The sequence below is a fragment of the Lycium barbarum genome, chromosome 4, assembly GCF_019175385.1.
Source record: "Lycium barbarum isolate Lr01 chromosome 4, ASM1917538v2, whole genome shotgun sequence".
In the NCBI taxonomy this organism is placed as follows: domain Eukaryota; kingdom Viridiplantae; phylum Streptophyta; class Magnoliopsida; order Solanales; family Solanaceae; genus Lycium; species Lycium barbarum.
Window position 1 is genome coordinate 120074430 of NC_083340.1, and position 12958 is coordinate 120087387.

The following is a 12958-nucleotide window of genomic DNA, read 5'->3' on the forward strand; positions in this document are numbered from 1 at the left end:
GGTTGTAGGGTTTAAGTAAGTCGTTACTTTCATTCCGCTATATTGTTTATACTTTATATTACTCCTCAGTAGTGTGTTATATATACTATATACACAGTAGTTTTTTGGGAAAAAATATTATGTACATACGACTACTAAACAACTATTATGCCTCAGTCGCAAGCAAGTTGGGGTCAGATATATGAATTTTCATTGATCATGTCACATGATTCATGTGGCTCCATTCAAGCTAGCATGTACTATCCAGCTTAAAGTAACGTGTGTCCGTCACTGAGTTGCAAAACCTCTCTAACTCTTTCATCCTGAAAATTGTTTTCAGAGTGTGTTGTCCAAATAGTCTTCCAAGTTTTATTGCAACTATCCAGCTTTAAGCTTCATTTTGGCATCTAATACTACGTCTTCAAATGGTTAAAACAAAACAATTTCTGGACAAAAGTTGAGGAAAAGATGTAAAGACAATCGACAAGTCAGGCAGCCCGACAAAGTTCTATGGGCAATGCAGATTAGTTAATGTCTTTTGCATACATTATTTGCTAATCAGTTAATGTCTTTTGCATACATTATTTGCTAATCATGTTAATAAATACGTACTTAGTCGGTCTTATAGTTGGAAGGTCACAACATGTCCATATCATTTGTCTGAAATGAAAATATAACGCATGGATTGGCCTAATAATTAACTCATGCTAAGTGTACACTTTCATGCAATGAACAACTACGAGTGGTACGTTTATAAGATCAGGACATTATTTACGGTCCTAGACCAAGAACATTTGATGGTTGCAGCAGATGCATATTGAGATGTAGTGCTATTGCTCTACTGAAAGCCAGTATTGTACGGTAAAACTTGTACAACAGCTTTGTTATGCGTTATTCATGGTGCTGTCATAGAAAATACTTTATTAATTTAAAAACGGAAATGGTGCAAATACTTTCTGTGCTTTAACTCAACTCAAGCCAAATTATAGAAACTTATTCCATGGTCACCGCTAGCTGTTTTATTGGTCCCAAATTTATGGGGTTACTTTTTTCAATAAAGGTTGGTTACATTTTTTTTATGTTATTTGTACCAATATATGATCTATTGATGAGTGTTTTTAAAGTAGTCGATCTAGCCCTGAACCTACGTGCCTACTACTTCGTTTCTCAGGAAATTCACATAGTAGAAATCCTAAATTTGAGACTTTCCAGACAACTAATATTCTCTTAAATAAAGGTATGCACACTTGGATGGCGGCTCAAGATCAGCTTCATGAAAATCTTATATTCCCTGAGAAGGTCTTACCACGTGGAAACGCTCTTTAATGGAATTTTAGCCTCGTTGGTCGTGGCCAAAAAAAATGATTTTAGCCTTTGTTGGTGGTGGCCATAAAGTCATTGATTTTTCTTGGTGGGCCTGGAATACTCTACTTATCAATTTATCGGGTAAACTACTAGAGGCTCAGGTAGCCCATTTGAACTAATCGTATTGTGGGCCAGAGCAATTACCCTATTTGAAATGACCCATTTCATATTAGAGTAGTCTATGTATGAACAAAGATTAATTTTACTTCCCCACCTAGCTACTCTTGGCCAGGGGAAGACCCTGAGGGAAAAGTTATAGACACCTTTCCATATTTGTATTCGGAGTACCTCATCTAATTTCTTCTGCAATATTAGGCTTTGACGACATTTATCATGGACTTTTGGGACTTGAGACATTTGAAGAATCATTTCCCTTCTTTGGTTATGTCCGGAAAGAGCGACCTAATTACCTATTTCCTTTATGGGGAAGAGAGAATTAAGAAATCCGTAAATATTGAAAAAACCAAAATTATTATTGACCAAGGAAAATAATTCGCAGTAAGGACAAGATATATAGTTGGACCATTAAAGCCCACGCTCAACTTATTTGATTTTTGAGCACATCTTTGTCGATAAAAGAAATTAGATGAATTCAAGTAAAAATTCCTCGAACGTATCAATAAGCTAGACGCGTACTGCGAGTTGTTTCATCTTATAAATAAACTCAGACACTCAAGAATTTTGTTATACTCGGACACTCAAGAAATCTGTTGGACTAATCTGTTGCGGATATACATCTTTTACAACCAACACAATCCTTTGTTCATGGAGCAGAAGCAATTTGTTTCCCAAGGCATCATTTCTAATACAACAGCGAGGCAGGCTCACACACATTGAGTCCATCCTATACACTCATCATAAATTTTTACTAAATGTGATATTGGATTTATACATTTTAGAATGTTATAAATTTTCAATCTGGTAAATTGAGAAACAAATTATTTATTTAGAAACTAGATGCGTTAATGAGTTATCATAATTTTTTAATCAACCACTTCTGGATTGGTTTATAAGAGATAAGAGATGTCGAAATACTTTGATCTCTTATGTTTTGCAAACAATATCATACCTTATGTTGCAAATATGCTAATTAAAATGAGTTCGCGATTTTTTTAGTATGGAAAAAAAAACTGACACAAAAAAAAAATTACATAAGTAGGTTTCACGCATAGAGTTCGTGCGTGAAAGAGGTAACAAACTGCCCCCTTTGTTCTTAGGCCAATTTTTTTTAAAAATTGACGTTTTTTCCGTACTTTAACTGAAGATTAGTCATGTGTCAAAACGCCGGAATATCAATATTTTATATAGAACTTAATATCTTTTTTTGCGTACAATAATGTCGGCTCATTATATTAAGTACACCTAAACGTTTTGATCGTCGTTTTAGGGGTTCTAAAGTGTCCCGAAGTAAGTTTTGTTTGTTTGGAAACTTGTTAGTGTTATTTTGGTTCAACTTATATAGCAACAAAGATTCTAATTAATCATCATTGGACGAAGGAGGAGACGAAGAAACTGAGGACCTAGAGCCAGTTTGCTAATAGGTATTGGCTTTGTCAAGCTAGATGCACCACTCCTCGAAGGAGAGAAAACAACCGGAAGATATTCATCCGTGTCACATAGAAAATTCGAGCACAAGTTAACAAAGCCATTAATATTAATTAAACCTTTGATACCATACAACACCCTTTCATCTATCTTGTAAAAGTTCATTATATTCTCTTTCTTTTTCTCTTGTTGTTCTTATTTTAGCAATGACAACAACAATTTCAGCTAAAAAACACTTAACCTAGAGGCTGAAGAGTTCAAACCAACTTCCATGGAGAAAAATGGAGTGCCTTCTCTTCCCCACTTAGCCATTTTTCAGCAAACCCTTCTCCTTCATTTCCTCCATTTTCACCCCTCAACACAATTTTGCACCCCCAAAAACATGTCTCAAAGCTCCCAAACCTCAAACTTTGCTATAGAATCTGATGTTTGTGAATGCGGTTATTATTGTTGAATTTTTTATGAATTATTAGCTCTAGAAATTAATAATAGACTTAAACAATCAAAGCAAATTAAAAACTTACTAATTTTTTTCTTATTGATGACTTCATCATAAACTAACAATACAAATTAACAGCATGAGTCAGAAATTTAAAAGAACTTAAATAACCCCTAATCTTCATCAGAATAGAAGTCCTCAACATCGTCCTCAGAAAAATATTGGCGGTTTCTTAAGACACATTTTTTTTCAGTAGATGTTAGTTCTCTACCGGTTGATGATGCTTGTTCTTCGGCCAACTTTAGCATGTAAAATCTACAGCGTCTTGCCAGCATTCTGTTGTTTTCTTTTCTAATCCTTTGTCCTACAAGCTCGCAAGTTTCTGGACCTACTCGAGGCATGGTTATTGATTACCTTGTTGGGATTGGAGCGTTGGGATTTTTCAAGTCACGAACAAGATGTTCTGATTCGGCAAGCCGATGTGACCATTCTCGGCGTAAACGACAATAATATTCTTGCGGATTTGAATATTTCACACTGCAGAAATCATCATTACACTCTATAAGAAGGTGGGGATTTGGCTCGTCTAGTTTGAAATCACTGTTATCACTCGAAAAACTGCTATGATTTGAACTCTCATCATCACTACTATTTGGTTCTTTTGGAAGGAGTAAAGACCAAGCTGCGTTTTTACTACTCGACATTGAATACATTATAGTCTAATAACAAAAGAAAGGACTACTTATATAGTTGCAAACCCCCCATGTACCCCTAGTTGGGAGGGGGGTGGTCTTTATGACCATATCTACTTACTTTATATAAAAAAATATCAATCTTCATCGGACATCTCACAGTCCGAATCCCACTTGTTTCTAAATCTTGTGCTGCCATGTACACCATATTCTACCCTAAGGTAACGTATTTGCATCCGATTGTTCTCTTCGTGAAAACGGTTAAGAGCAAAATTAAACTCTTGTGGAGTTCCACGAGGCATTGACATAGCACTTTTTTTGGGCGTTTAAGCCCTACTTGCTACATCCTATATTTTCATACATTGGAACGTTTTAAACTAAACGTGACAAGTTAAAGACAAGACTATTTTAAGATACGAAGTAGAGATTTTAACTTCCGGTTTCGTTTCAAGTCATAATTTAACTACAATTTCGTTTGGCATGGAAGGACAAATGAAAATGGGTATTAAATTAACCACTATTATATTATTAAGTGGGATTGGGGGACCAAACAAAAAAAAATCAGTCCATTAAAGGGACAAAGCTAGCCGTGTAGAGTGTGTGGAGTGGTCAATGGTTATTGACCCAAAATAAAGTAAGGCACATGTCCAAGGCATGGAGGGGGACATATAGACAAACAAATCTGCTCACTCCACATTTTCACAAAGTCATTTCAACATTCAAAGTTAGAAGAAGTAGAGTGTAGAGAGAAGGAGCTCACGGCTAAGAGCTAGCCAAGAGTAGTGAGTGAATTTCAACTCCAAAAAAATCAGTTTTCTTCCTCAAATCAACTCCTCATTTAGTGTACAAGAATATGTAGTAGTTGTTGAAACGAAACCAAGAAGTGTAGCACCTCAATAGTGTTGAAAATTCGTCCAAAGTGAAGAACAAGATTGTAAGGTAAGAATGCTTATTGTTCTTGTGTTTCATGACGATTTGAATGTATAGTTCATGCATGTTGTTGTAGTTGAAGTAGAGAGTTAGCCATGAGTATTGGTGAAGTCATGGTTGATTTCATTTTGCTTGTATTGTTGATGAATTGAATATGTATCAACATAGGTAAATGAACAAAGATTGTAGAAGTTTGTTTGTGATGTGGCATGTTGGATATTGGACTGTTTTTCTAAAAATTAAAGTGAGCCATGTGTTGAAGACTCTAATGAAATCATGTCTAATCTTCTTGTACATGTATTGGAAATGGATTGAATGTGTTGTAGTTTGGATAAAATGATGAAAATCATGAAGTTGTTGGACTAGTGTTGAAGCCGTGTAAAGGGACTGTTTTAGGGGAGATTATGGACTGTTTTGTGCCACATTTTGATTGTTGTTGTTATGGACATTGTGGTGTATTGTATGTATGTTGAATATGTGAATTAAGATGCTAAAGAAATGAATTATGTTGAAGCATACAAGCAGTCCAAAACAGTGGACTGTTTTAGTGCTAGAGGTGAAATTGTATGTGTTGAGTGTTGATTCTTGTTATGAACGTTTAGTGGAAGTGAAGCATAATGATTCAAGTTGAAATTAAGATGAATTGTGGGCTGTTGTAAGAATGGAAATGATGCTAAAACAGTTCCAAAAATCATGAAAGTAATGTCATTAAACGTGTTGTTGTTGTTGCAAGTTAAAACTGGAAAATTGCTAAGTGAGAATGGAAATGCTATGTGTGTTGTTTAGCCATGTGTATGAAAAAGTTTTGAATGGTGTATGGACTGCCCAAGTTCCCTAAGTCATGTTTAAACAAGTTTTGATTAATATATAAAATAACGATTAGCAATGTTAGCTTGTAACGCTAGTGGGTTTGAATGCGAACGAAACGTGGTCTAAATGTTTGAAAGGGATTGTTAACGTTAAAGTACGTATTGAATTCCCTCGTAGACTAATCGTAGCTCTTGATATCATGGTATAGGATAAGTGTTATTGGGCAGCAAGTACAAGTATAATACGACTAAACGCTAAAGGTATGTAAAGCCTATTCCTTCTTTCTTTTGGCATGTCCTAGACGTAAGTATGAAACGATATGAACCTTGGGGTAAATTCTATTCTCTAGTTCCATGTATGACTTATGATTCTATATTTCATTAAGGTTGTTGTCATGTGCCTACAATATGAGTGACTAATGAATAATGCATGAAAGTTCCTATTCTTAAAGAATTGCACAACTAGAGACATACTTGACTTTCAAAAGCTACATCATGTTAAAGTGATACATGTACATGAAATCTGAAACGTTTCTTGTAATAGTTTGTTATGAGACTTAAAATGAACCGAATATGAATATTATTTTGACACTTTAGAGCTGGTTAGTTGCTTATCCATTGAGTCTAAAAAGATGAATTGCATATATGTGGTTGCTCATTATTCTGCTCGTGCTTACCGCTATATCCTTCACTGAGTCCCGGGCCAGGACACGTTTTCGTGCACATGTTTACTATATTATTCACTGAGTCCCTCACTAGAGGGCCGGGACACGTTATATATATATATATATATATATATATATATATATATATATATATATATATATATATATATGATGACATGATGATGTGATGATATGGAGATGGTGGCCAGGAGGGCATATATTCCTTATTACCGAGTCCCTTACTAAAGGGCCGGGACACGTATATGTTTATGTTTATGATGCTATGATTTTAATTACCGAGTCCCTTACTAAAGGGCCGGGACACGTTATACATGTTATATACGGAATGATTATGCAACATTGATTACAAAACACTATGTTAATATTGATATGAGAACGATACAGATGAAATATGTTCAAAGGCAAGTTTTCATGAAATTCTGCAGGTTGCATTGAGTTCTGTACATCTTATCTCAGTATGAGTCTATTACTACATTTCATGCTTTACATGCTCAGTACATATTCCGTACTGACCCCCTTCTCTTCGGGGGGGCTGCGTTCAGGCCCGCAGGTACAGACGCTCGTTTTGGAGATCCGCCAGCTTAGGATACCTATTCAGCTATTTTGGACTGCTCCTTTGTTTCGGAGCCTAGCTTGTGGTATAACTCTCTTTTGTCGTATATGTATGTGTTTATTCGGGGTACGGCGGGGCCCTGTCCCGCCATATGATCCGTTTGGTCTGTTTAGAGGTCTGTAGACGTATTTGTGGGTGTGTGTGCCTACTTCTGTACAAATGTGTTTGTATGACCCTGTTCGTTATGGCAGCCTTGTCGGCTCGCACATGTATATGTTGTTCTGTTGGCCCTGTGTGGCCTTTGTGGTATTTGCTGTGTACAGGGTTATTTTGGATAGTCCGAAAAACAAAGGAAACTCTGCCGAATTTTTTTTTTCTGAAAATCTTATAAATTTAAAACACCGCCTTGTCGGCTTCTGTTATATACCTGGATGTGTTTGATATAATCTGAGGCACCGTTTGATATTTGTGTCGGTATAAGTCATCTGTTTGCCACTCGGATTTGTGATTGTGTTCGGGTGCCCAATTCGGGCCCTAGTCACGGCCCACGGGGTTGGGTCGTGACACTACTGATGCTAACTTTTTCTCCAGTGCCGCAACCTTCCTAACACGCCAATCCCACTCCACTCTCATTTTATTATTGTATTCTCGATTGAATCTGTTGTTAGGGTTATTTAAGTATTGAAAATCATCATCTAGTTCCCATGTTCTACCCATTGCTTCGAATATGTTTCCGGGGGTAAAACATGTAATAGAATCAAGATTATCAAATTGGATGTAGAATGACATGATAACTTGTTTTAACGTGAATGCTTCTAGAAATTGTCAATCATGTTATATATAGTACTTCATTGTTTGATCGTTTTAATATGACTCTCACTTGTATTGCGCACCATTTTAATGCGCAATGTAAGTGTTGATTTGACTACACACCACGCATGACAATTTCAGCAATCTATGACACATAAAGACTTTATTTGACAATATAATGCTGCATTATTTGACAGTTTTAATATGACTCTCACTTCTATTACGCACCATTTTAATGCACAATGTAAGTGTTGATTTGATAACATACCACGCATGACAATTTCAGCAATCTATGACACATAAAGACTTGATTTGACAATACAATGCTACATTGTTTGACCGTTTTAATATGACTCTCACTTCTATTGCGCACCATTTTAATGCGCAATGTAAGTGTTGATTTGACAACACACCACGCATGACAATTTCAGCAATCTATGACACATAAAGACTTGATTTGACAATACAATGCTGCATTATTTGACCGTTTTAATATGACTCTCACTTCTATTGCGCACTATTTTAATGCGCAATGTAAGTGTTGATTTGAAAACACACCACACATGACAATTTTAGCAATCTATGACACATAAAGACTTGATTTGACAATACAATGCTGCATTATTTGACCGTTTTATTTGACAATTTTGGGATGGAGATATCGTTGAGGACAATTACTCCGTTCGTTATAGTATCAAACCCAAAGCCCATGTTAAATCTCCAACAACTTTAAATTATGAAACACTAGTCAGTTACATGCACCAAAGAAAGAAAACTACACCCACTGAGTTTGGAATCTCAATAACAGGCAGATATCCACAAACAATATCAAACGGTGTAGTGCGTTATGGAATGCACAATATCAACGATGATGAATCTTTGAGTGATTATTTGGGATCACTGGAATAATATTCTTATGGAGACATTTTGAGTGGTCAAGTGTGGCTGGAAAATCTAAGCCAGCAATTTAATCAAGCTTACAATGAAAATTGGTAAATATGCATTTTTATATAATTATTGTGTGTAGTGGCACGTGTTTGTTATATGAATTGGTAAATAACCATTTTTCAAATCTTTATAGGAACTATTCTCAAAACTCGCCAGTGGTACCAAATATGGATGTTGGTCAATCTTCTCAGTTCGGTGGGGTTGATCATTCTCCACACCATGACAATGCTTATGAACAACAGTAAGTTCATCACCTTTATATTAAATAATCCGACTATATATATATATATATATATATATATATATATATATATATATATATATATATATATAATGTTGGTATTTAAAATATGTTACTTTTCGTGTAGGAGGAGGAATGCACTTGATAATGAAGATTTTTCAAATTATTATGAGTCATCATCAAGTGATGACGATGCAATAGCTAATAATGTAGAGGTAACCGATGATGAAGATGATGATGATGTTCAAATTGGTATGACCAACAATATTCCTCAAAGCCAAAACCAACAAGAACCAATGCACCACCATGTACCACCACCGATGGTGGAAAACCCAACTTCTGAAAGCCCAATTCAGTGGCATTCTAACAATATTTCTTAGCTTGACAGCCTGCAAGGTCGTGATGATGCATTTGTCTTTACAAGAGAAGATGATCATAGTCGCCTAAAAACCTGGATTGAACCAAAGGATCTCAACAGAGATCAATGCTACCTTGCAAAAGGAATGTTGTTCGCATCCAAAAAGGTGTTGCAACGGGCTGTCAAAATTTATTGTTTTAAGGACATGAGAGAGTTTAAGGTTGATCAGTCAAACACAAAGATATGGAGGCTAATTTGTAGACGACGGTATCAAGGCTGTGAGTGGTTGCTTCGGGGAATTGTTAAGCCTGATGGTAAATAGGCTATCACAAAATTCCGCCAAAAACACACTTCTTATATGGAAGACAATTGAGCAGATTATTATAATTTAGATACAAACATGATTGCTCAAGTATTACTTAAAGACGTTTCCGAAACCCCAAGGTAACTTATCCTACCTAGTACATTATATGTCTTATATAAATTAAAAGATCATTACTAAATGTTGTTTGTTTAAACTTGTGCAGGATCCCCATCAAAGATTGCGTTAGAAACGTTCAAACCGTATATGGTAAAACTATAAGCAACAGAAAGGGATTTCTCGAGCGTAGACGCGCTTTTGAGATGATCTTTGGAAATTGGCATACCTCTTTTCAATCGCTGCCAAGGTGTATGGCGACTCTACAACATTTTAATGCTGGTACTATTGTAGAGTGGCGGCTTATAGAGGGTAAAATTTTCAACTTCGTAGTTTGAAAATTCAAACCATGTATTGATGGGTTTGCTCACTGCCGGCCAGTGATATCCATAGATGGTACGCATGTATATGGTGCATACGACATCAAGGTCCTCATTGCAGTAGGAATGGATGCCAATGGGTCAATATTCCCTCTTGCTTTCGCAATTGCCGCTAACGAGAGCAACGACACATGGGGTCTTTTTGACCCATTTGAAGACTCATGTTATTAAGGATCGTACGGGTATATGCGTGCTGTCTGATCGTCATAAAGGCATATTGCAAAATATGAATAATTTGCCGAGGTGGCAGCCTCCCCTTGTTTACCATCACTATTGCTTAAAGCACTTGAAGGCAAATTTGCAATCAAAGTTTCACGATGGCACTCTAAACAAATTGATGTGGGGGGCTGCGATGGAGCATCAACAAAGAAAATGGGCTGTAAAAATGGATCTGATCAGGGCAGTTAGTGAACCCGCATACGTTTGGTTGATGAAGCTTGAAATTGAAAAATGAACGCTTCATGCTGATAGAGGCAAAAGATGGGGCATGCTCACAACAAACAGCTCAGAGTCTTTCAATGGCTTGCTGAAATCTGCTCGGGGACTACATGTCACCGCAATAGTGAGAATGACTTTCAAGCAGGTTGTGGAGAAATTTGTGGTTAGAACAAGGCAGGCCGGAGCGATATTAGCCGAAGGCGGGACATGGATGCCAAAGCCCTCCAATAAGATGGAGCATTATAGAAAAAAATGTGAGCTTCACCAAATGACAGAGTATGACCCCATTCAACGTGTGTATGAAGTTAGGACTGGTTATTAAAACGGTAAGGGTGGAAACGTGCATACCGTTTATGAGGCAACACGAACATGCACTTGTGGTATGTGGAAAATGTACCACATGCCGTGTTCTCATGCTGTAAAGTGCTTCGAGAGAATGAAAAAAACGGTAACAAGTTATGTGGTGGGGGAAAACAAGGTCCACAGTTACCTTAAAGCATATTCCGGCCAATTCCACCCACTTGGTAATGAAGCTTATTGGCCAAACGAGTCGTTTTCGATGGTTGCTAACAAGGATTACATCAGGACATTGGACATTAACTCACGGAGTCGTAGACCCAATCAAATGGATGTTAGTGAAAGAACTTACTCTCGCATGCTCTACATGTAAGCAATATGACCATGACAAGCGTTCGTGTGGGCAACAAGGCCGTGGTGGTACAAGCACGTCTCGAAGTAATAGAGCCTCTAGAACTTGAAGATTGTATTATTACTGTAATTTAGTATTGTATTGCTTTGAATTAGTATTGTAAGTTAATGGAATGAATTATTTTTGAATAAGTATTACCGAGGACATGACCTTAGATAGGAAGGTGTGGAGGACCCACATTAGGGTAGAAGGCTAGTATATAAGTCTCGTTATCTTTCCTTATTAGTAGGCGCATTAGCGCATTATAATTTCTTGTGCTCTGATTTATGTTATTATTTGCTACTTTCTGTACTTTGATTACTCTATTTTATCTGTGCCGCTTTCGTTATTTGCATTTCCATATCGCTTTGAATTCCTTGATTATCCTGTTTTACTGTGTCGCTTGCATTATTTCATTACAATATCGTTTTGAATCTTTTAACCTTATCTGACTCCCTTTTTTATGTTTCTATTGAGCCGAGGGTCTCTCGGAAACAGCCATCCTACCTTGGTAGGAGTAAGGTCTGCGTACATTCTACCCTCCCCAGACCCCAAGATGTGGGATTTCACTGGGTTGTTGTTGTTGTTGTATAAACCTCTCGTATTGGATGAATTATTATTAAACAAAATATTTATATTTATACATTCAAATATAATATTTAAACATAAAGATAACAAGTTTCCAAACAATACAAAATACACATTACATTAAAAAAAAATGCGTATTACAAAAAAGACATAGCAAAAACAAAAAAGACAAAAAAGAAAAATAACAACATAATATAAAAAATTAAAGGTAGATCAAAATATATTTATTTGTACATTTGATTTGACTAAATAATAAAACACTTATATCAAAACCCTATAAAATATGATACTTAAACTTCAAGAAGATAAGTTTCCAAACAAACAAAACTTACTTTGGGGCACTTTACAACCCCTAAAACGACGATCCAAACGTTTAGTTATACTTGATGTAATGAGCCGACATTATTGTACGCAAAAAAAAAAATTAATTCCTATATAAAATATTGATATTTCGGGGTTTTGAAACATGACTAATCTTTGCCCAAAGTATGGAAAAAACGTGATTTTGATAACTTTAAAAAAAAAAAAAAAAGTAGTCTCTTTCTGTGCGTGAAACCTACTTTTGTAATGTTTTTTTTTTGTGTGTGTTATTGGTTTCAATTTTTTTTTTTTTTGACTCACTTAAGTCACGGACTCTAATTAAAATCAATTTGTCATTATTAGAATCTAGATAATTAATACTCTATCCGTTTACTTTTATTTGTCCACTATATTAAAATAAAAATTTACTTTTATTGGTTCACTTTAGCATATCAAGAGAAGACGATCTTCCTGTTTACCCTTAACATTAACTACTAATTCTCCAAATCATTTCCCAAGATTTTTGATTTGTTATTTTCTGAAAAAAAAATGCAAAATTCATTGTGAACAAGTAAAAATAAACGGAGGGAGACTAATTATTCAAAAAACTTAATTAGTTGATACGAATTGATTTTGTAAATTACAGCAAGCATGTCAAAGACTTGAAAAGTCAGTCTTTGGATTCAGATTACAAGAATGTATATTGCACAAAAAAGAGCCATTAATATGGACCACAAAATTCCGCTTTTATTGAGTCTGTGCAGAAGATTAAGACTCTTCCTTTATTAAAA